The sequence below is a fragment of the Schistocerca cancellata genome, chromosome 2 (genome assembly GCF_023864275.1).
Source record: "Schistocerca cancellata isolate TAMUIC-IGC-003103 chromosome 2, iqSchCanc2.1, whole genome shotgun sequence".
NCBI classification, from domain to species: domain Eukaryota; kingdom Metazoa; phylum Arthropoda; class Insecta; order Orthoptera; family Acrididae; genus Schistocerca; species Schistocerca cancellata.
Genome location: NC_064627.1, coordinates 518,079,911 through 518,106,570, shown reverse-complemented (window position 1 = coordinate 518,106,570; position 26,660 = coordinate 518,079,911). Strand labels below are relative to the sequence as shown.

At 38.7% G+C, this 26,660-nt stretch overlaps 1 protein-coding gene across 2 annotated transcripts in view; it reads right to left on the bottom strand.

The window, feature by feature from the left end:
- The window catches only part of LOC126162069 (nucleoprotein TPR-like), a 280,494-nt gene that overhangs the window by 252,722 nt on the left and 1,112 nt on the right, over positions 1 to 26,660 (bottom strand). The window lies entirely within an intron of this gene.

The following is a 26,660-nucleotide window of genomic DNA, read 5'->3' as shown; positions in this document are numbered from 1 at the left end:
TAATGAGCATTTCTTTGACACGATGGAGATCACATTCTCTTCATGCCCTTCAACCGTGGTACCGCAGAGCAGATGACTCCCCACTGCACACAGAAGCGCCCATTCGCTTCCAACCTCGTCAATACCATAGATCGGTGGAACTCCTATCTGCACAGATCATAAAATGCCTCCTAAAAGTGGAGTGCTTCCTACTTGTTAACTAAGTTAACAAGCAAACATCTTTTGTTGGCCCTAGGCATCCTGTACAGTGGAGACAGGGACCAGAGAGAACTAAAGATATTACATTCATCCCCATAACCAACAAGTTCCAAGTGCTGTCTTCCACTGAAACTACAACTGAGTCAGAGAAACTAGCTTCACCTGTTGGGAAATGTGGAGAGTCCAAGGTCAAGTAGAGACAAACACAAATGGGTAGGAGTCTATTAATTGTTAGCAATTAAAATGTATGGTAAAAACTGGTACCCCTTAGGGAAGTGGCAGCAAGATATGGGAACGAACACCAGGTGCACTCAGTGCTACGCCCGGAGGCTATTCCAGTATCCATTAAGGGACAGGGTGTAACGAATTGCAGATTGTGGCACACATTGGAACAAATTTTGCCTACTGTCTTGGCTCTGAGGTCAAACTTTGATCATTCCAGCAAATGGCAGAGAAGGCTGAGAATACCAGCCTACTCATAGAGTTTCACCTACGATCACAAGCTGCTGCATTGTCCCCAGAACAGAATGAGTCCAGGGGAAGGCATGAAACAGATACTTCAAAAGTTCTGTGACAAGCTAGGCTGTGTCTTCCTATAGCTACGTCGTAATAGAGTTAAGAACTGTAGGGATGCCCTAAATGGGTCAGGTATGCACTAAACATAAGAGGCTGCTACCCAGGTAGCTGACTGTGTATGGAGTGCACACGTTTTTCCTTTTTTGATTAGACTGCTCAGTGTAGAAAACAACAGCTGAAGGAACCCAGAAGTATCAGGTCAATATCCACAAAAATGGCCCCATCCCGTCCCTCCAACCAGAGGAGAGTATTACAAACCTAGTGGTTAACTGCAGACATATTCACAAACAGGAAGTTGGTTAAAAACATTAAGGTGACAGTAATGAAATTTCTGGTGAAAATTTTAACATATTTTGAAAGGAAAGCCTAATGAAAAATGCAGTGGTGTATTTGTCACCGTAGACAAGAAACTCAACTCTACCTAGACAGAAATCGAAGCTGTATGCAGGATTGTTTGCGGATGACTCAGTATCAGGGATGGGTATAAAATTTTATCAACCATCAGGTTTGCAGCCTGACGTAACCACAAACGTTACAGTAAACCTCAGTTCAATTTTACATAAGTTCCTCAATCATACTGTAATCATCTGTGGAGACTTTAATCATCCAACATTCAACCTGGCAATTACAGTTTTGTTAGCGGTGAGTGTGACAAGAAACTGTGAGAAACATTTCTAAATGCCTGTCTAAAAGCTGGTTATAACAAATAGTACGGAACCCCACTCACAACAAAAGTACATTGGATCATATGGCAACAAACAGACCTCAGTTCATTGAGAATGTTCACATCAAAATTGATATCAATGGCCTTGGGGAGGTTGTGGCAACAATGAGTGCCAAAGTATGAAGGGCAACTAAAACAAGTAAAAAGATATGTATGTTCAGTAAACTAGATAAAAAAGCAGTAGTGTCATATCTCAATAAGAAACTGAAACACTTAGCTCAGGACACAAGCATGCTGAACTATGGGCTCAAGTTTAAAAGGAGAGATGATCTGCATTGGATAGATATGTACACAGAGTAGAACAAGTCAAACTGGGAGGGGCCCTCCCAATGGTATACAGTCAGTGTAAAGAAACTTCCAAATAAACAGGGACTACTGCATAACAGGCATGAAAGCATAATGATATAAATAGATTCCAAATGAAATGTATTTTGCTGTCAAGAGAACAATGAGTTATGCTTCTGTTGGTATCTGAAGGCTGTCAGTATTACCAAAATCAGTGTTGCAACACTCACTCATGGATGTGGCAGTAGCTGACACTCAAGGTAACAAAGAAAAAGTAGAAAGGCTTAACTAAATTTTCAAAGATTCCTCTGCAAACGCAACCACAGGAGAATTTCCTTGTACCATTTAACCCTTTCACATACATGGGACACATTTGTCCCACATATAAATCACCTTACTAATTGGACTGTAATCACAGTTGATGTGCTGCAGATGCTCTACTTGAAGCAGAGATATTTGTTTTCTTTAATATCGTACATCTTTGGTGGCAACAATTACTATAACTACCATTAGTCATCGGTTACTGTTGGCGGTTCTCACTTCGAGCAGACACACAAATTTATTCACTTATTGTGTGCGTATTGTGTTCTCTGCCTTACTTTCAAAGCTTGAAAGTATATTCAAGCAAGTTTCTGTTTTACTTTATAGCATTCATTTAGAAAATAACTATTTCATCAGTGGAAATCTTTATTTTCATTCTTTGGGACATAGTTGTCTCAATGTATCATAATGGTAAATTGTGTACTTGTTTTTGAATGTCATGAAATCATTACTATTACGTAAAAAAAAATGAACAGAATGGTATTTAAAATCCGGTTGAAAATATATTATCTTTCATTTTATTAAATAAGCAGAAAAAATTTCAAATCTGCTTTTTAGGTCATGTGCTCCAGAAAAAGAGAATTTTTCATCACTGATGAAAGTGTTATGCAGATTTTGGAGGCTTGGGGTAGTGATGACGAAGATAATCAGTTACTGGATGAAGAAGATAAAATTTTTCTTCAAGGAGATATGGAAGATGAAAGAGAACATGTTAGTATAGAAGATCCTGAAATAGAAATACATAGCTCACCAGCAAAAGAAGGCATACAGATGAAATATCAGAACCAAATGCTGAGGTACCTGATTCCCTTCCAGATTTACCAGAATTTAAATGGCCCAGAACTTACCAACCAAGACAGTTCAGTGATAACATGAATCATGAATTTGGGAAAGTGCTTTTGTTTAGTGTCAGTGAAAATCTGAAATGTCACGGCCATTTGAAATTTTTTCTTCCACTATTAGCATAAAGATTTGGTGCATGATATATTAATTCCTGAAAGTATTCGGTATGCAGAACAATCAGGCAACGCATTCAGCACAAATGAAGATGAAATCAAGGCATTTCTTACTATGAACCTGGTAATCGGGTACCATATTTTGCCTACATTTAGAAGATACTGGGCAACTGAACCCGATTAAGGTGTTCCTTATGTAGCTCAGCTTATGCCACTACATCGGTTTGAAGAGATTCAAAAGTACTTGCATTTTTCCAACAATGCAGATCAGTCAATAAAGGAAGACTGCACATACGAAGTGAGACCTGTAGTCACCCATTTGAACAAAACCTTCCAGGAATCTCTTAGAGTAACTAGGGCTCAGTCTGTAGATGAGCATATGATCAGATTCAAAGGACATAATATTATGTGACAGTATATCAAAAATAAGCCAGTCAAATGGGGTTTCAAAATGTGGTGCAGATGTGATTCGGAAACTGGCTACCTATTTGAGTGTGATTTATACACTGGCAAAAACCCTCAAGTCCTGAAGTAGGGCTTGGTGAGTCAGTAGTTCTGCAACTGACAAAATCACTATCCGGACTGGGATGTGAAATTTACATAGATAACTTTTTTAACTCTCCAGCTTTGTGGTGTTAATTTATGCTTTACTTCGAGCAGAAACTGTTTTGCAGAATTTCACATCAAATAGACAACATATACACAGCCTCTGTAATTTTTCGATGTATTAAGTGTAATGTGTTCTGTAACTGTCCTTTAAGGATCACAGGGACAAAAACATCCCAGCTATTTTTTTTAGCAGTACAAATAAAAATGTTTGAAATAACAATATTTTTTGTTTATAAAACCTCCAGTTACCACAGAGATACAAAAATTTTAATCACTAGCACTTTAGTTTTCTTCTGTACCTGAAAGGGTTAAAAGATGAGTGTGAATATTAATGTCAGTCATGCTGAAAAAGAGCTGAAATCATTAAAACTGAGCAAAGCTCCAGTGCCTGATGGAAACCCTACCAGATTCTGTACTGAATCTGTGGCTGAATTAACCCCTGTTAACTCTAATGTACTGTAGAACTCACAAACAAAAAAATCATGCCCAGTAGTTGAAATTTACAGCACATGTCACACTTGTATACAAGAAGGGTAGCAAAAGTGATTCACAACATTACTGTCCAAAATCCTTGATGTCCATTTGTTGTGGAATCTTAGAACTTATAATGAGCTAAAACTTAATGATCACCTATCTTGAACAGAATGGCCTCCTCCATGCCTAACAACATGGGTTCTGTATACATCAATCATATGCAACCCAACTTGCATTTTTATCAGGAGACATACTGAAAACCTTAGACAAAGGCAGTGCGGTAGATACAACATTTTCCAAGTTCCGAAAAAATTTGTCTCGGTAGCAGAACTACACTTATTATCCTATGGCATATCAAGAAAAATTGGTTCTGGAGGTGAGGACTTTTTAGTGTGAAGGACACTGAAAGTAACTTCAGGTGTGCCCCATGGAAATTTGTTGGGATCCTTGGTGTTCGCATTATACAGGGTTATTACAAACGATTGAAGCGATTTCACAGCTCTACAATAACTTTATTATTCGAGAGATTTTCACAATGCTTTGCACACACATACAAAAACTCAAAAAGTTTTTTTAAGCATTCACAAATGTTCGATATGTGCCCCTTTAGTGATTCGGCAGACATCAAGCCGATAATCAAGTTCCTCCACACTCGGCGCAGCATGACCCCATCAATGAGTTCGAAAGCATCGTTGATGCGAGCTCGCAGTTCTGGCACGTTTCTTGGTAGAGGAGGTTTAAACACTGAATCTTTCACATAACCCCACAGAAAGAAATCGCATGGGGTTAAGTCGGGAGAGCGTGGAGGCCATAACATGAATTGCTGATCATGATCTCCACCACGACTGATCCATCGGTTTTCCGATCTCCTTTTTAAGAAATGCCGAACGTCATGATGGAAGTGCGGTGGAGCACCATCCTGTTGAAAGATGAAGTCAGCGCTGTCGGTCTCCAGTTCTGGCATGAGCCAATTTTCCGCGGGCTACGCGTGAAACTTGCCCACACGCGTTCAACCGTTTCTTTGCTCACTGCAGGCCGACCCGTTGATTTCCCCTTACAGAGGCATCCAGGAGCTTTAATCTGTGCATACCATCACCGAATGGAGTTAGCAGTTGGTGGATCTTTGTTGAACTTCATCCTGAAGTGTCGTTGCAATGTTATGACTGACTGATGTGAGTGCATTTCAAGCACGACATATGCTTTCTCGGCTCCTGTCGCCATTTTGTCTCACTGCGCTCTCGAGTGCTCTGACGGCAGAAACCTGAAGTGCAGCTTCAGCCGAACAAAACTTTATGAGTTTTTCTACGTATCTGTAGTGTGTTGTGACCATATGTCAATGAATGGAGCTACAGTGAATTTATGAAATCGCTTCAATCATTTGTAATAGCCCTGTATATTTATGACCTTGTGAACAATATTAATAACAACCTCAGACTTTTGAAGATTATGTAGTAATCCATAACGAAGTAGGGCATAAAGTCTGAAGGAAGCCACATAAATATTCACCCAGATCTGGGTAAGATTTCAAAGTGGTGCAAAGATTGCCAACTTATTTTAAACATTCAGAAGTCAGATTGTGCATTTCACAACAATAAAAAACATAGTATCCTATAACTACAGTACCAATGTGTCACTGTTGAAATCAACAATTATTACAAATACTTTGTAGGGATATGAAGTGAAATGATAAAAATGGCTCAGTCATGCATTAAAGCAGGTAGCAGACTGTAGCTTATCGGTAAAATACAACAGAAATTCCATCAGTCTACAAAGGATAGCACTTAAAAATCACTCGTGTGACCAACTCTAGAAACTGCTCAAGTGTGTTGGACCTGTACCAAATAGGACTAACAGGGGACATTGAACCTATACAGAGAAGAGCAGTGCTTGTTTCACCTGTGGGAGTGTGTCACAGAAATATTAAAGAGACTTCACTTGCTGACTCTTTAAGATAGACATAAACCATCCTGAGAAAACTACTTACAAAGTTTCAAGAACCAGCTTCAAATAATGACGCTATGAATATATTACAGAGCAGTATGTATAGCCCCTGTAAGGAAAGACAAGACTGGATTAATTACAGCATGGACAGAGGTATTTGAACAGTCATTCTTCCCACACTCCACGTGACAATTGAAAACCTTAACAAGTTCTACAGTGGGACATACCCTCTGCCATACACTTCACAGTGGTTTGCAGAGCATATGTAAATGTAGGTGATGTGCATCTTGCTTGGTTTCTGTATGTTTAATGTAAATTTTTTTTCATACTGCTCAACTGTAAACAACACTGAAGGTTTCATTTGTCTTCTCTACAAGGAGTTCTGGTGTTTTGTCAGTGACTGTGATGCTGGTGTCATCAGCAAAGAGAAATTTCTCTCCATGTCCTTTACGTCCTGGAAAGTAAGCGATATACAGTGATTCAAAAAGGAATAACAGGTTTCATTTGTTGATTAAAGACTATGAAAGATAAAAACATGTTGGGCATGTTACTGGATAGAGGAAGGTTCAAAGTTCTATGTCTGCACAGATACTACTATACCATACACTCAAAATGAGCACTATGTTTTGTTCTGTTTACTGAATTGACAGCTTCAACAATTCGATTTCTCATCTCTTGAAGAGTTGCTGCCACTGGCGAGACAAAGACTGTGTTTTATGTACCCCCACAGAGGGCGGGCGAGGGGGTGGGGAGGGGGGGGGGAGGGAGGGAAATCACAAGGTGTGAGGTATGGTGGCGTGAGAGGCCAAAAGCAATGAACAAGATATTGTTGTATACCTCTTCCAACCCAGCATTGTGGAATGGTGTAGTTAAAATAATCTGCATGGTTGTTTGAGGAAATTTAAGTTCCTATCCTTCCCGTCTCGTGCTCTTCTGAAGGCTCTGTTTTCATGTGCAGTCAACCAGTGCTCTTCCCTTTGCATATGCAACCAACTTCCAAGAATTTTGTAAGCTAGTCATAAATCTGCATGTACAGAGGCAGCTTCTTGCTGAATCGTCAGCATGATGCACATTGCACTTGATCAATGGATTGCCTTCGCACAAATTCCAACAAAGGAAATGATTTCTCGTGTGTTGCAGTCACCATGTTGCTACACACAAGTAACAGTGCAGCTGTACCAAAACTCAACCTTCCCCTATCCAGCGACATGAGCAACATGTTTCTATCTTTTATAATTTATCTGCAATAAACAAATGAAATCTGTTCTTTCTTTCTGAATCACCCAGTATAGTATGAACAGAATTGAACTCAATACACTACCCTGAAGCATACTTATGTTTATATGTTACTTGTCTGTCAACTGTTTTACTGAAAATTTTTTATCAGCAGACTTCTGAATTGTTTCTACCTTTCGCACTTTATATTTCCAAATATGACTGGAACAATTTGTTTACAACATCTCTTACACCTAGTGCTTCTAGTTTGTTTAGTAGTACTTTATGGTCACTAGTGTCAAAAGTCTAACAAGTTTAGGAATATTCCTGTGACATAGTCATCCTTGTCACGGGCTTCAAGCACCACTTTTGAGAAGTCTGTAATGGCCAATATTTTACTTCTTCAACTTTGGAAACCAAACTATGCTTCGTTAAAAATGTAGTAACTCATTAATCTATATTTCATTATTGATTCAATTATTTTTGAGAATACAGACAGTAATGACACGATCTATAGTTTTAAATAATCTCTGCATTACCTTTTGGTCAACGAAGTTTGTGGTGCCAACCACCTGCTTTTACCTGCAACGTAACTGTGTTACGTTGGGCGACTCTACAGTGGTGATTCATATTTGAAATGGATCATGTTTGCTGAGGATGTGTTGTGGTATGCAGTGGTACTGTACAGTGTATATCTGTTTCTAAGGGGTGTTCAAAAAGTCTCTCCACAGTGCCGTATGATTGTTAGCCACACATGCTGTATGATTGTTCACCTGCCTGGGTTTTTCAACGAATCAATAAATGCACAATGATACTACAGTGATATTCTGTACCCATTCATAGGAGAACTTGTGTTAAGTGAAATACTGAATGGTTATTTTCAACAAGATGGTGCAACCACGCATACAGCTCGCGTTTCAACGTCACTGCTTGCTGATGTTTTTTGGTGATCGCATATTTTCCCAGGGACTTTGGCCTCCACGATCGACTGACTTAACACTACCTGACTTTTTCTTCTGGGGTGCAGCGAAAGCAACTGTCTATAAAAACCCTCCAAAATCCATCGATGAATTGAAAACTGCAAATGTCCACTTTCACTGCTTCTGTTACAGAAGAAATGTCAAAGTTTGTGTTTGGGGAACATGATTAGATGAATTGAATTATGTATTCAACAACGGAGGGGGGGGGGGGGGGGGGGCACTTTCAACGTTTAATGTGAATATTTGTAAGTAAAAATGAATATTCAATAAATTAATAACTTTTATTTCACTGAATTTCATTTCGGTATATTCACTGAGGCATACAGCACGTGCGGCTAACAATCATGTGGCACTGTGGAGAGACTTTTTGAACACCCCATATATTCACTGTCAGTATTGTTAGCGATTCTTTGGAGTTCTCGAGTGCTGTTTGCGAATATTGAAGAGTTTGAGGTGGTTTGTTAGTGAGTTATTTTTATGTTGGCAATTATGGGCAATAGATTTGTTTTCAGGTTTGGAATTATTAGTTGATGTGTTGCTTATGGTTGGTGAAGTAATTTTATGTTTCATTCTCTGGTACTTACGGCCATGGCATGAAGTTTGCGAGTAGGTCTCTACTGTGAAGTATGTGAAGTGTTACATTTGTGGAGAAGGTAAAAAAGTTGCTACATCTTAGGTCAGCAATCACTGTGTGTGTGTGTGTGTGTGTGTGTGTGTGCGCGCGCGCATTCACTCTCAGGTTTTCATATCTCATCTGGTGCATTCCCACAACAGTCAGTCTTTCCTTCTCATTCCATCCAGTAAGTCTCTACTGACTTGGAGTTCTGGGTGACTTTTCTGAAATGTACCTCTTTCCCATTTTCTGAAACCTCTCCAGTCTTTTTCCTTCACTCCTCTTCCTTCCCCATTAACTCTTCTGCCAGATAAGGAGCCACAGGCTCCGAAAGTTTGTAAAAGTTGAACCTTTTCGCCTGTGTGTTCTCCTGCCGCTACTTGGTGAGTAGATTTTTTTATCTATCCATTTACATTATATTGTCAATAATTGATTATTTTAGTTATATTTTCGGCAGGACAATGTATGGCATTCTGTCTGGAGGGGTTTCTAGTTTGAGAAGTCTAGGTTGGCCATTCTAGAGATTGTGTTGATGACATTTTTGCTATCACAAGATTGCTAGATTTATAAGTTGGCCGACTTTGGTTGGTAAGTGTGTTTCTATAGTTTTACTTACTTACTTACTTATTTATTTATTTATTTATTATCTATTTACCGTATTATGTATGGCATGTGTGTGTATAAATGCATAGTTGCATTTTTCTTGTACATCAAAATTGATATTACTTCAATTTTTTAGGAAATTTTTGGGTTTTGTTGTCAGCTGCTGATAATTACATTAGACTGCGATTGATAGGTATTGTGGAGTTTGTTTTATCTACAATGATCAGGTTAGTTTTTCAGTACTATTTATATGGGTGAATTTTGGTTTTCTGGTACTGCGGACTTCATTTTAGCTATATATATAAAGTGAAGGATTAGATATCTTATTTGTCTAGTTGCGTGTGGCTTTGTGGTATCATACATTTTGTCTGAGCTATATAGTTCAGTTGGATTATCTGATATAAGTTTTTTTCCTCGAGTTTTTTTATTGTGGTTTTGTTGACTGCTGAGGTTTCTGTTTGCTTGATTTTTGCAGTAGTATTTGTTTCATTATATGTTTATTATTAGGACTGTATTGTCCACACAAAACCCTCTTTTGTCCCATTATTTCGTGTTCTTTCTGCAATTAAGTATTTTTCACTTTTGTGTCTGTTCATGAGTGATTTTACGGTCACCATATTGTATAAGCTTGAAATAGGCGTGTGTGCCATCATGATGTTGCAGTCTCCAGTTTTGCCTTTTTATGTGCTTTGCGTACTCCGGAAAAATTTCTGAACTAAAGGACTCATTTACTTCGTTTGTTAATACGGCTTGTATACTGTGTATGCACACCTTCAGAACAAAAGATAGTGCCTTATCTAAGGCCGATATTTCTGTATTGTCTTCCTGACTTCAAGGCTGTGGTAGTTACAATAACATTGTACTTGATGTGTATGTCATATTGGGTGCTAAAGCATTTTACGAAGATTTTGTTACAACTTCTCTGCAATGTCATATTTACCATAGGTGCCAAACTGACCAACTATTTTCATCCAATTTGATTTGTTCATTGTACATGACAAGAGAATGTAAAATGTCAAATTACAGAATAACAGTAAAAGTATGACAAAAGTAGCAAATGCCAGAAGTTCTGAAAAATGGGAGAATATTCTACAAATACTGCAGACAAAAATGAATTTAACTTCTGTTCCAATGGAGATAGATATGTAAAATAGGTAATTTTGGAAAGGTCTGGGAACAAATTTTCATATAATTTGCAACACGGCCAGATTCAAACAATGTACACATTTAAGGTAAGTGATCTTGATCTTTGACTTTGAATATGTCTAGACATCAGTTTAAAATTTGGTGAACAAATGTGAATAAGACCTCCGACAAACTTTCAGAGATGGTGGTATGGGCCAAAATAACAAAAAGCACCAGAAAACATGGCCTCTAAAGTACATAAATTAAGAGCCATGAGTACTCCATCTTCGTTAGTGTGAAAAACATCTTTACTGCTGAAGAAGTGCCGTACCTATTAATGTACGCATTTTAGAGTCCGTGTTTACTTGACTTTTTTTCTTGTTTGTCTATACCACCATCCTGTATATTTGCTTCTTTATGTTAGACTACACACTACAGTAAAAAATCGAGATGGGATGGCATTTGGATTACGAGGTATAATTTAATATATCCAGCTACGTGATGCAATAAAGCAATATAACAGTATGCAGAAAGCAATATAACAGTATGCAGAAAGCAATATAGCAGTATGCAGACTGTACCAAAAGTACACAAGTAAGCGATAAGTAGGGTAACAGTTAAAAAGGTGGTGTGAAAGCAACACACAGTAACATAAATGTTAACAGACAAATAGCAAACATTATCATTTTGACCAATCACAATAAAGTGAACAGGCCAACAGCATGAACTCTTACTTTTACTCATCACAGTTAAAGCTGCAATGTGAACAGGTCGTTATGGTTGTTCTACAGTATCAACATGCTTATTTTAATATCTATGTCAGTGCTCAGTAATGCACAACACCTTGCTTTTCAAAGACTCTAATACAGCTTCAAACAGGTATACATACTGGATAGACAGGTGGACTATCCTGTTGCCGAACATGCTGTTCAAGATGATGTGCTTCACTATAATGACTGCTTCACAGACTGAGCAATCTGGATTATTCCTACCAACACCAGCTTTTGCGAATTGCTGATTGAGAAGTCTCCCTATAACATACCCACAGTTCCTATAACGTCCTGTCCTCAGACTTACTAGTTCCTGTCTTCCACCTACTTATCCCATTCCCTGCTTCCGCTTAGCATACCACCTTCTATACCACCAATGCAGCAACCAGTTTTTTTTTTTCTCTTCTACTTCTATCTTCCACCCCAACCCTCCTCCCATCTCAATGCCAGCACAGCCTTCCGACTGCACCTAGCAGCCCATCCTGTCCCCACTACGTCCCTGCAAGCTCCCACAAGCAGTGTCATAGAATCTTCCCTCACCTCTACCCACCCCAGCATATTGCTGCTCATGTCAGATGTAGTAAGGCCGCAGTGGGCAGAGACACTGGCCATGTGTGTGTGTGAGTCAAACTTGTGTGTGTGTGTGGGGGGGGGGGGGGGGGGGGGGGCTGTACACTATTTTAGAAGAAGGACTTTTTCCAAAAGCTTAATATTTTAGCAGTCTTTCTGATTTTGCCTGGCTGTAACTCATTGCCTGCTCTATGTGGTGAGAAGGAATTATCCTTTCCATGTTCTTATTCATTTTATCTTTCATATACACTCTGAAGATACATGTAAGCTGATTAAGCCAATTGTAAGGAAGGAGAAATTGTTGTCATGATATATCCCGTCCTACCCACAACAACATTTATTTAACCATGAGTGGCCTCACTACCTCTTACTAGATTTTGATGTAAGAGCAGCAGTCAATAGAGTATCAACCAAAACACCGACTTAGTTCATGTTGTATGATGTCGTCCAGTATAACATGTGTAAATTGTAATTAAAAGTAACACCAGAATTAAGGAGTATAGGAAAAGCCTATCCGTGAACTACTAATGTGAAGATGTGTGGTAGGTGAGTTGGTAGAGCGTCAGATCATCGTATCAATGATCACGAGTTTGAAACCCTCTAACAGCAATTTTTTCAATGGTTTACACATGAAATTGTTACATGGGAGCAGTTTTTCTGACCTGTAAAACGACTTTTCAGAGTTTGTAGCAATTTGCTTTGGCTGTCTCCTTTAGCTTCATTAGCTGGAAGCAGCAAACCTATAGAGTACATTTGTATAGGTAGGTGTGGTGTTACCTATACAAATATATGCTATAGGTTTGCTATTTTCACATAACAAAGCGAAAGCATACTGCCAAGAGAACGGTGCTACAAACTCTGAAACATCCTTTTACACGTCAGAAAAATGTTCTCCCATATAACAATTAACTGCATAAGCTCTCTAAAAAAAAATGCCACTAGTGGGTTTCGAACTAGTGACCGTTAATATAAGGCTCTGATGCTCTATCAACTCTCCTACCACATATCTTCACAGTCATAGCTCATGGATATGCTTTTCCTACACTCCGCAGTTCTGGTGTTATTTTTAATTACCATTTAGACATGATCTACTGGACAACAGCACACAGCACGAACTAAATCAGTGGTTTGGTTGATACTCCATCGACACAAAATATTTGGTACCGATCTGAGTGTCTGACATCTGGAGGTTTGGGTGTAAGAAATGATACCAATACCCAGTATTGGTCACATCATCCTCGTTACTAAGTGTAACTCATCAAAATTAAAATGTTGGATAAACATGACAATGTACAAAGCCTTCAGCTGGTTTTACATATTAACAGATAATGTTTGACCAACATTTTTAATTTTAACGAGTTATACTTAGTAACCATGATGCTGTGGTCAACAATGCACCTACGTACTGATTCTTTAAAAAGCATGATCTGAGCTGTACTTTGTAATGACGGTGTTGTGTCCAATATCATACTTAGGTAATGAATCTTCAGTAAATAGATCAGAGGATGGTTGCTAGTCAACTGATACCAATAATCAGCCAACCATAATTACATTTTATTGCTATCAAGACTATTAAAACTTAAGAAATAATACAGATCACTCTATCTCCTTTACCCGAAAATGTCAAGTCATACAAATAAAATATGACAGAAGAAAATATGTCATACAGTAATAAACAATAACTTAATTACATTGTTTGGAGGGAAATTACAGGAAGAATGCTATGAGAAGTTTTAAGAAGCTAGCTGGGAAACTTAATGTTCTCTTAAAATTGCTCAGCTACAATACTACTGACGCTTGTGTCCCATAAAACAAAGGTAAAATTGAACAGACGCAAGGAGAAGGAATCCCAACCTTCGGAAATACAATGACATTTATTTGTCCAAATTCTGTCAGTCCATAGCCCTCACCAACTTAGTCCTGCACAACCACATAATACACACATCAAAAGTTTCCCATCACCTCGGTTGCGAGAGTTGGAATAGAGATCAACATAAACATCATTTCCGCCCTTGTTTTGCTCATGAAAACCACACATTGCATGTTGTACCACCATACAGCGAGACCTTCAGGGGTGGTGGTCCAGATTGCTGTCCACACCGGTAGCACGTTCTCTTGCACTGATGCATGCCTGTATTCGTTGTGGCACACTATCCACAAGTTCATCAAGGCACTAGTGGTCCAAATTGTCCCACTTCTCAACAGCAATTCGGCGTAGATCCCTCAGAGTGGTTGGTGGGTCGCATCACCCATACACGGACCTTTTCAGTCTATCCCAGGCATGCTTGATAGGGTTCATGTCTGGAGAACATGGTGGCCACTCTAGTTGAATGATGTCCTTATCCTGAAGGAAGTCATTCACAAGACGTGCACGACAGGGGTGCGAATTGTCGTCCATGAAGACGAATGCCTCGCCAATATGCTGCCAATATGATTACATTATTGGTCGGAGGATGGCATTCACATATCGTACAGACGTTACAGCGCCTTCCATGACAACCAGCGGTGTACGTCGGCCCCACATAATGCCACCCCAAAACATCAGGGAACCTACACTTTGCTGCACACGCTGGACAGTGTGTCTAAAGCATTCAGCCTGACTGAGTTGCCTCCAAACACATCTCCAACGATTGTCTGGTTGAAGGCATATGCGACACTCATCACTGAAGAGAACGTGATGCCAATCCTCAACGGTCCATTCGGCAGGTTTTGGGCCATCTGTACCGCGTTGCATGGTGTCATGATTGAAAAGATGGACCTTGCCATGGATGTCAGGAATGAAGTTGCGCATGATGCAGCCTATTGCGCACAGTTTGAGACGTAACACGATGTCCTGTGGCTGCATGAAAAGCGCTATTCAACATGATGGCGTTGCTGTCAGGGTTCCTCCAAGCCATAATCCATAGGCAGTGGTCATCCACTGCAGTAGTAGCCCTTGGGTGGCCAAGTGAGGAATTCATCGACAGTTCCTGTCTCTCTGTATCTCCTCCATGTCTGAACAACATTGCTTTGGTTCACTCCGAGACAACTGGACACTTTCCTTGTTGAGAGCCCTTCCTCGCACAAAGTAACAATGCGGACGAGATCAAACCATGGTATTGAGCATCTAGGCATTGTTGAACTACAGACAATACTAGCCGTGTGGCTCCTTCCTAGTGGAATGACTGGAACTGATTGGCTGGCGCACCCCCTCCATCTAATAGGTGCTGCTCATGCATGGTTGTTTACATCTTTAGACAGTTTTAGTGACATCTCTGAACAGTCAAAGGGACTGTGTCTGTGATACAATATCCACATTCCACGTCTCTCTTCAGGAGTTCTTGGAACTGGGGTGATGCAAAACTTTTTTTGATGTATGTGTATTCTCTCCATCCACAAAATTCTCCTGCTCTGCGACAAATTCCTGCATTCTGTATCACACAAACTCTTGCCTTCCATAAACTAGAACAACACGCACAACGCCACCTCAAAAAAACTCTCCAATTTGTTTACTTGCTACTCCCACCTTGGATTACCTACTATCCATCAGCACTAAAACTGCAAACCTCTCCAACATCCCCTCACAGCTGATACACCCCACCTCTTAGACCTACCACATTTACCACACCCTCAGAAATTCACTCCTACCACCATATATATAGAACCTAAACAGACCCAAAACACAGGCATGAAACCCTTAGTCCTTTCCAAAAGCCTTACCTTTTGTCCCACTCCCAAATTCAATCATCTTGGTCTGGTTTCTCTCCTCCTCACAGTCCCTACAGTGGAAACATGTTTTGGCCACCAACCCTATCTATCAGACTCAACCCAAGGCCTATGTTAAACCCTGCCTGACTCAGTTCACTTACCTCCTTCCAACAGTGAAACATCCCCACTGTCGGTAAACCACAGCACTTCCAGCATTTCTTAACCTCAAATCTTGCCTCACCATCAATCCCTATACCCCTCAACATGGAAACTTACCTTACGTATGCAAAAAAAACTGCAATCAACCACCTAAAGCTGGTCTCAACCTCGTAATCCCGTCTGCCAAGAAAGGCTTCACCATTGTGGTTTTGAATTGCAGGGATTACCTGACGGAAGGACTCTGCCAGCTGTCAATTCTTCCGCTTACAAGCCCTGCCACAGTGACCCAATTATAGAAATCCAACAGGGTCTCCAGTCTCTCCTCAAATCATTACATTAAACCCATCACAGCACCTCCACTTCTCCCCCCCCCCCCCACACACACACACACTCCGCCTCACCTATACAACTCCCCACACCCCTACCTCCTACATGCTTCACAAAATCCATAAACCTAACTGCCCAGCACACCTCATTGTGGCCAGTTACTGCGTCTCCACTGAGAGAATCTCCGCTCTTGTTATCCAACACCTTCAGTCAATTACCCATAACCTACTCTCCTACACAAAAGACATGAGCCATTTTCTCCAAAGACTCTCCACAGTTCTTGTTCTGCTACCACATGGTGCCCTGCTCATCACTACTGACACTACACCCTCTACACTAACATTCCTATTGCCCAAGGCATTTCTGCTACTGAACACTACCTTTCCCAACACCTAAATGACTCCAAACCTAGGCATCACCTACAAACAAATCCAGGGTATGACAATGGGCACCAAAATGGCACCATGGATCATCTACAGATATCCTTTCTCACCACCCAGAATTCAGAACCCCTCATTTGGTTCTGATTCATTGATGACATCTTTGTGATCTAGACTATCCACATTCCTCCAGAACCTCAACACCTCCTCCCCCATTCGCTTCCCCTGGTCTTCCTCAACCCAGCAAACTACATCCCTGAACATGAACCTCTACCTCAAAAATGGCTAAGTCACGACCTCCATCCATATCAAATCTACCAACCACCAGCAATACATCCATTCCAACAACTGCCACCCAGTCCATACCTAGAAATCCCTTCCAGACTATCCAACTATGGCCATCACATCTGTAGTGACAAGCAATCTGTCTTCAAATATATTAAGAGTCTCACTGAGGCCTTCACAGACTAAAATCACCTACTGATTTTCTACAGAAACAGTTCTCCCACACCTTGTCTCTCCGGTCACCTACCACCACCCACATTCCCACTGTCTTGCCACGTAGGAGCACTCTCCTCTTGACTCAGTACTACCCAGCATTGTAGCAACTGAATCACATTCTCCACCATGGTTTCGACAACCACCATCTACTCCAGTCCAGTCACAGACATCTCCTATCCCATCAAAGGCAGGGTTACCTGTGAATGCAGCCACACGATCACAAACTAAGTTGCAACCATTGCGCTGCTTTCAATGTGGGGATGACAACGAACAACCTGTCTGCCTGCATCAATGGCCACCAATAAGAAGTGGCCAAGAGAGAGCTGGACTACCCAGTTCTGAACATGCTGCCCAACATAACATGCTTCACTTCAATGACTGCTTCACACCTGTGTCATCCTTCGCAGCAAGGCCATCTTTTCTGAACAGTGCAGGTGGGAACTGCAACATATCCCATGTTCCTGATGTGCCCCCCTATCCTCAAACCTTCAATAGCTCCTGTCCTTCACCCACCTCTCTCTTGCCCTGCCCCACTCCAGCACTACACAACCTTCTATTTCACCAATGCACCCACTAGTATTTTTCCCCTCCTCTACTTCCCCACCCCTACTCTGCCATTCTTCCCTGTTCCCACCCCCACCTCCTTGTACCCCCACCACCAACAGGTTGCTTATCCATGTTGGAAGCAGTTGCTGTGTATCATCCAGCATCAGCAGCCAGATGATGATGTCTGGTGTGTCACACCCAGGAAGATGCAGTCAAGAACAAAGGAATGATGCAGCAACTGCAGATGTATAAACACAGTCAGCAACAGGAAGAGAGTGACCCTTTCCCTGCAGCCAGCACAGCAGCGGCTCAACATGCCGGCAAGCCGCAATGTTGTCCCAGACACAGAGAGAGAGAGAGAGAGAGAGAGAGAGAGAGAGAGAGAGAGGGAGAGAGAGAGAATGTGTATGTGTGTGTGTGTGTGTGTGTGTGTGTGTGTGTGTGTGTGTGTTTTTTCTATTTCAGAAGAAGGCCTTTTGACTGAAAGCTTGACTGTGCATCAGTCTTTTTGTTGTACCTGTCTGTCAATCAGTATCTCCTCTATACATTAAGCACCAACCCATCCTTCTCAAAGACTGTCATTATTCCTTCCTGAATTTTACATTGTTTGTACAAGCTATAAAGTTTTGAATCTATTTTTAATCATCAATAAGTCACTAACTCAAAATGTGAATGAGAAAGCTGTAACCTCTTCTTCATTTTATCTACCTATAGCTCAAAATGGATTTGACATACAAAGTAAACATTTTCATCAATTTTGCATGTGCATATATTTTGGTAGAGCACAGAGGTTATTGTACACAAAGCACCAGAAGGCAGCATGGCTGAATACCATATTGCAAATTCTCGGCTAAATTCAGGTTAAACTCATGCTCAGTTGGTTAACAATGGTCTCTCCAAGTCATTATAACAGAATTACAAAAAGGACAGTTGTTACTCACCATATAGTGGAGATGCTGAGTCACAGATAGGCACAACAAAAAGTCTTTTTGTTGTGGGTATCTGCGACTCAGCAGCTCCGCTACATGGCGAGTAGCCAACAATCCTTTTCATAATACTGTTACATTCCCTTCTGGATTTTCCAAGTCATTATAACGAATTTTCTGCCCTTTTAAATTAAGTACAGCTCTCATCAGATGTATTTAAACTATGCTTATTTGAGTACGACAAGATGACTGAGTAATTATTTGAAATATGATTAACAACTTATTCTTATTTGTGTACAAAAAGATGACTGAGTACATAGGCATACCACATCAAATGGACCGGTTTTAGAGAGTCCCTGACAGACTATTCATGAACTGAATCAAATATTTTGATTAGCTTCAACATCTGTATGTATTCTCTGCAAACCACTGAGAAGGGCAAGACAGAGGGTATGACCCTTTTGTAGCATTTACTGAGGTGCAGGAAGAATGATTGTTTACATGCCTCTCCACATGCTCTAACTAACGTAATCTTGTTCTCACAATTCCTAAATGTGTGATCTGTAGGGAGTTGTTGTATATTCCAAGAGTTATCATTTAAGCCAGTTCTTGAAACTCTGTAAGTAGGATTTTTCAGGATAGTTCATGTGATTTTCAAAAGTCTACCAGTTCACTTCTTTGGCACCTCTGTAACACTCTCCCACAGCTCAAATAAACTCTGACCACTCGTGTAGCCCTTCTCTGAATATGTTTAACATCCCCTGCTAGTCCTATCTGGTATGAATCCCACACACTTGAGCATTTCCTAGGATGGGTATCAAGAGTGATTTGTAAGCAATCTCCTTTACACACTGAATGCATTTCCACAATATTCTACCAATTCTGTACACAGCCATTGCAAAGGCACAAAGGAGACATGTGCACTGTTGAAACATATATGTAGTTTGCAAATTGCTTAATAGCTCACTGAAGAAGTCTTTAACTGCATGCAGAATGACTATTACGCATTTTCACATCTGATGACAAATGTCAAAATGCGTAATACTGGATTAATACAAGTCATTTTGCATTCAGTCAATTACTTTTCCCCAGTGACTTATTCAGCTAATTGCAGACTACATATACACCTAACACCTCCTTTACCCACGACTGGGCTTATGTGGTCATTCAATTTCATATCAGTACAAAGTATTACACTCAGGTATTTGTATGAGTTGGCAGAGTCCAATTGTGACTCATTTACATTATACTTACACAATACTACTCACCTCCTCCTCTTATGCAGTTTCTTTCAGACAGTAGTTCATTGCAGATAACTGCTTCATATGCATGGCCATTAATATACAACATGAATAGCAAGGGTCCCATCCCACTTCCATAGGACAAACCCACAGTTACTTTTATCTCTGACAATAACTCTCCAGTCAAAATAACAAGCTACATTATCCCTACCAGAAAACTCCTCAATCCAGTCACAAATTTTGCTTGATATTGCACAGGATCATACTTTTAACAGTAAGTGTAAATGTGATACTGCATCAAATGCTTTTTGAAAACAATAAATACTGTGTCTACCTGACTGTCTTGAGCCTGAGCTGTTTCTCATGTGAGTAAAGTGAGAGTTGAGTTTCGCATGATCCGTGTTTTTGAAATTCATGCTGGTTGAAACTGTGGAGGTCATTCTATTCAAGATACTGTACCTCATTATGTCTGAGCTGTGAATATGTTCTAAGATTCTATGGCAAATCAGTGTTAATGATGTTGGACAGTAGTTTTGTTGATCACTTCTACCAGCTACCCTTCTCGTAAATCAGTGTGAACTGTGCTTTCTTCCATCTACTAGGCACATTTTTTTGTTCAAGTGCTCTATGACAGATTATAATCAGATGAAGGGCTAATCAGCTGCAAATTCAGTATAGAATCTGATAGTTTCCATCAGGCACTGGAGCTTTGTTCAATTTAATGATTTCAGGCATTTCTCAGTGCCACTGATACTAACACTTATTTCAAGCGGATTAAATTGGGACAATTCTTCTGGATTTTCCTTTGTAAAGGAACAGTTGATACCAGAGTTAAGCATTTCAGCTTCTTCTATCAAAAGTACGTATTAAATTTCAGTTCAATATCTCCTTTGGTTCCACTTCTAAACCCTCTCATAGACAGAGGTCCCAAGTTTGCAACACCTACATGCATGCTGAAGTGCCAGTTTTACATAACTTTTCTGAACAACTTTTGTGCTGAATAACGATACATTACTGATTAGATTTTTAAATATATCTGGTGAAGGCTATATTTCAAAAATATTAGAAAATTCACTGTGTGACTTTAAGAGCCCATCTTTAAATAAACCATAATTTGATTGATAGATTCAGCCAAGAAATAGTAATATGGCACTCAGCCATGCTGCCTTCTTATGCTCTGCGTACAGTAGCCTCTGTCCTTCTGTGTCAAAATATATGCAGCTGCAAAAAAGATGAAAATGTTTTGGGTGATAAATTTTGGGATTTCCGGGAACCTGTCTCAGTTGTATGTTCTTTAATATTTTTTTCTAGCTACATCCAGAAAGAGTATTCTTTAATCTTCAAAAGCTGTGTAGTTTAATTTTTAATCCATGCTTGCTTATGGATGAAAAATATTGTTCGAAGTTACCCTCCCATCTTGCAGGTACTGCCAAGACACCGGTTTCCATGTCTGGTTCATCATTTTCAGAAACACCAAACTCTCTTGCTGTGAGTTCTGTAGTCCATATGCTACGAGCCAGGGTCAAATTTTGAACTTTCTTTCTACGACTTTAATTTTTAGCTGAGAATTGAAATGCTCATGTCCTTACATTCCTGGCATTGATTCGCCATTTGTGCGTGCACACTAGCAGCTGCTGCTATAACTCTGGTGATCGAACATTGTGCTCTCTGACCTTTATACCTTATCTGACCCAAAGGATCCCTTTTACAGATTTGGTGAAGCTTTAAAGGTAACAAATGTCAATGGCATCCATATAATCTGGAAAAAAAGAAAAAAAAAACCTTTGGCCACACCTGAAAACTTTACTGGTCAACTGTTTCATCTTCTCAATATGGGCAATTCCATGTCAAATCAACAAGTGCTACAACCTGACCCCCTCAGATTTTTTTTGAAATTAAGTATGCATATACTACTCATAAATCATGACACAAATTAATTTTTTCACATTTTTCTGACAAAAAGTTACCGAGTAATGGACCTTCAAAAATTGAAAAGATGACAAAATTTTGACTCGCGGAACAATGTTGTTTTCTTTACGACTCATGTTCTAATTAAGCTAGAACAATAAAATTTACTTCATTGGAAAGCTCTTTTAAAGAGCTTTTATATGATACCAAACATCATTAGTTTAATATATAGATACAGATTGTTTATAAAAACAACATTGTTGAATTTATCGTATTTTGAAAAACTGTATTTTTAAAATTCCCAAAAAAATATATGTGAAAGATACACTTTACATCTACATATTCTGAAAGTTTCAACTTGGGATGAGCATGGGATCACTATCAAAAGCAATTTTATGTTAAGGGTGGTGCTTTAAAAATTCCTAAAAACTAAATTATCTTAGATATTAGGCCTACTTCTCACCAGCTGTACGTTGTTGTAAAATGTGGAAATTAAAAATAACTTATAATTGACAAAAGAACATATGTTTTATGCTTCTGTAATTAATAAATACAAAATGAAAACTTAAAAAAAAAGTAAAAAACACAGAAAAATGAATACCTGAGATCAGACCTAAATTCAGTTAGTAACTACTATTATTTACAAATAGGCATCCTATTAGTGCATTTCTTCATACTTCGAACTAATCAGTCTGTTGCACATCAACATTTCTGCACTGGATAACTTATATGTTCGACCTGTAGCAGTTTCAGGGTTCACGATTGCCACTACTTCCCTATTGCTTATAGAAAGAATGTCTGGATGACTCGGAAATGTAAAAGATGGTGATGGTCCATGTGGATGTAAGAAACTAACTGTGATTTCATCCTTCTCGTGATTTTTTTCAAGTTAACCACCAGTGTCCATTATAAACACAAGCAACATATCCTTTTATGTCTTTGAACAGTACTGTATCACTGTCAAACTGTCACCATTTCAATTTTACTATCATCAGAGTCTGAATACACTTTTGTTATTATTTTGTCCTTGCTAAATGGAATAAAAGGGTGAAGTTTTTGTGTCCTTACAATTTTGCAGCATTTCTCAAATCTCTTCATAAGTTTCATTTCTTCATTTTTGTGACCTTCTTTAGTAGCATACTTGAAGTTCATTCCTTCTATGTTATCCTTGGCAAACATATAAAGTTGTTTTGGTATCATTATTTGATCACTGTATGGACTTTGCATAGTTGCTTGAGCTGCAAGTCGTTTAACTGTTCCACCAACACCATCACTAGCTCTCTTCCCATGTGAGGTGGCTGAAAAATGCCATTCAGCTTCAGTTTGGAAATCTTCTTCATGATGGCACAGGTTGATAAAGTTCTTCCTATTTTTATAATGAGCTGCTGCTCCATCAGAGAAATAATATATTTTTCTTGGTTTTCCGAATTTAACAGTCAGGAAGTCCATCAAGTACGACTGGAAGAAATGCACAGCAACAGTGTCATGTGTTAGGCATTCTGATATCATTACAAGACTTGAGTGCTCGAGTTTGTTCTCATCCTTGTAATAAGCAACAATGGGATGAATCGTTGCTTGCATGTTTGTCCAGTGATAGCCTTGAACTTCGTCCTGGATGACAAAGGAGTAATTCTCAGAAAAGTCACAGATCGCTAAGACCTCGCCTCCTTTAAGTTCATTTCTCAGTCTCTTTTGGAAGGTTGATTGTTGAATAGCAAAAAATGAATGTCGTGTAAGCGATTTTAATTTATCAAAAAAAAAATAAATAAATAAATAAAGTTGTCAGATGATTTTATGATTGTTTCTAGAGATGTGTGATCAAAGGATACCCATTGCTGATAAGTTATATTATCAATATCATTAGTACTCAACAAATCTTGTAAATATGTCTTAAATGTTTCTGGGCCAGGACAGAATTTACATCCACCAAAATGACAGGCAGGTAATGACGGATTACATACAACTCTTGCAATGCAGTCTTTGTAAGTTTTTATTGGATTATCTTCATCCTTTGTCAGCTGAGGAATGTTACATCCAGTCAGCATCAGTTAGAAGTTTTGATGGGTAGTACACACACAGACACTATGTGTAGCACTACTTCCAGCTAAAACATAATTTTCAGGATGTAGGTGTGCAAACTTCGAAAATCCAATGTGGAGCTCTGGATGGTTGTCTTTAAAGTTTGCATAAATTTCTTTTAAATTGCTTAAAACTAGCTGTTTTTGTACTTGCAGTTTTTCTTCGTTATCTCTCACAAGCACAAAATATTTTTTCCCCGGCATTGCCCTGCTTATCTCATCAGAACAATAAAAGTTTCTAACAAAATCAGCAGTTGCTTGATCAAGAGTCTTGCCAGGTTTTGGGTTTGGTGAAAACAAAATTCCATTGGCCTTCATCAAATCTTTTACTCTTCGAGCCATGTAATTTGTTACATTAAATTCGTCTTGAAGCTTCTAAACGCTCCTGCTTTTAGGTAAAATGGTAAGAATTTCCATCTGTTTACTTCGAGATGTACATGTACGAAATTTATCTTTCAGCTGACTCATCATCTCAGATTCTGCATGATCATGTACCTATTCTTTTTCGGAAGGAAGCAATAATACCTTTGTTTGAATTGTTGAAGTTAATTTAATTAGTTTTTCCTTAGGATATTTTGCTTCAAACAGTCGTTTCTTCTTAATTGGTGATTCACCAACGGACTGCAAAGAAGCATTCAACCTTTCTAAGGCCTCACTTGCTGCAATGTCTTGTACGTCACTATCACATAAAACCTTTTCACTTTCTTGTTTCACCACAGAATACAGTAGATCATCCTCATTTTCTGTGCTAGACGTATCACAAATTTCTACTCGTGCAATTTTTTTAAGGCAGTTGTCACACACTTTTTGATTTAAAGTTAAGAAAGATTTTCTTGCTATCATCCATTGTGAAACAGGCCATAAGTTTTTCCTGTGGTTATTGTGGCCCTTTTCATTAAGTGGGTTACAGCGCAAAGCTGAAATTTTAGGCATTTTATATTTCTCAAGGAACAAACTAATTTTAAAAAATGTTTCTGAAGTTGAATGCCCCAGTTTTCTATGTTGAATACAACACAATACCACTTCTCTATTCTTTCACTTCCTGTAAAATATATTTCATTATGTTAATAGCATGCAAACATTAACTGGTTGTAGGCATACAAACTTACAGACTCTTGTGAGGTTTGTACAAAAGTACCTTCAAGCTAGATTCAAAACACATTTCAGAGTTAATCACATAATTTCACTACAGCTGCCTCACAACAAAGGAATGTGCGGGTCACTTTCAACAATAGGTGAAAATTGCTGACAATATTAACCAGAGATAAATACTGAATAGATTGCAGATAGTAACACCAAAGAATCATTTTATATAAAATCTTTAAAATGAGAGATACCTTCCTCCCCCCCCCCATGGTTTTACAGCTATTAATAAATAGTTAGCACTAAAGTTTAATAAGCAGTTATTCGTTTCAAATGTACAATTTGTGGACCATGTAAAAAAATCTAACACTGTAATATTTTCATGTGTAGCAAAATAATAGAAATTCACCTATGTGACTGTGATTTTGGAGAATCATGGTAAACATAAAATTGCTTTTGATAGTGATCCCATGCTCATCCCAAGTTGAAACTCTCCGAATATGTAGATGTAAAGTGTATCTTTCACATATATTTTTTTGAGAATTTTAAAAATACAGTTTTTCAAAATTCGATAAATTCAACAATGTTGTTTTTATAAACAATCTGTATCTATATATTAAACTAATGATGTTTGGTATCATATAAAAGCTCTTTAAAAGAGCTTTCCAATGAAGTAGATTTTATTGTTCTAGCTTAATTAGAACACGAGTTATAAAGAAAACAACATTGTTCCGCGAGTCAAAAATTTCTCATGTTTTCAATTTTTGAAAAGTCCATTACTCAGTAACTTTTTATCAGAAAAATGTGAAAAAATTAATTTGTGGTACTATTTATGAGTACTTAATTTCATTTAAATCCAAGAGGGTAAGGTTGAAAACGATGGTTTCATTTGTTGATTGGATGTGGAATGAGCCATATGAGAAATGGCAAATGGCTGTAAATTATTGTTAGCTTTATATTTGTTTTTCCCAAATGGATTACAACAAGTATTTTGCAGAAACTGAAATTTTGCCATCAGCAGGGCATTATGGTGTGAACAAACTGGGACATTGTCTGTTAAGTCCAAATACAGTGTCAAAACCTATATGTCCAACAACGACATTTCTTTAACTGGCTTAAGCTGACTCTGCTATAATAATGTGATGAAGCTTACGACCTAGGGTCCAGGATGAATTTATGAAAACTTTTGGTAGTTACCTCATCCCAATGCAATATTGATGTTTGTTTGTTTGTTTATTCCTACTTATTGCTTGGAGTTCCTTTTCACATTACTACACTTTTATTTTTGTAGAAATAAAACCAGTTTTCACTTATATCACTTTCTGCTTACTCACTTATGTCATATTCTAGTGTATACATCGTGTATGAAGATAGTAGCTTCGAATAGGCCTAACACTTTTCCATCCATAAGCAAGCACAGATTTAAAATTGAACTATATAGTTCTGAGGATTAAATAATACTCTTTCGAGATATATTATTAACACTGAAGACCATAGGCCTACAGTTGTGATAAAGTTCCCAAAGATTGCAAAATTTGGCACTGAAGCATTTCCATCATTTTTGCAAGTCCATAATTTTCATACAGAAGAATAAAAGCTGCTGTACAAAAAGCAAAAGTAAATGGCATAGAGGATTTTTATATTACCCATTCTTGACTGAACCATCCATAAAAAGTTTGATTTATTTGAAGATGGTCTCAAACACACAAAATTAATTTTCTGCCATTTTTCCAAGTACAGTTTTCAAAAGATATATTTAAAAATCCTGTCAGTAACATATTCTTATAGGCCTAGGCACAAAAAGTTGTTTTTGCACAAAAAGTTGTTTAAGTATACAAAATCAGAGGCTTTTCAGTTGAGACTA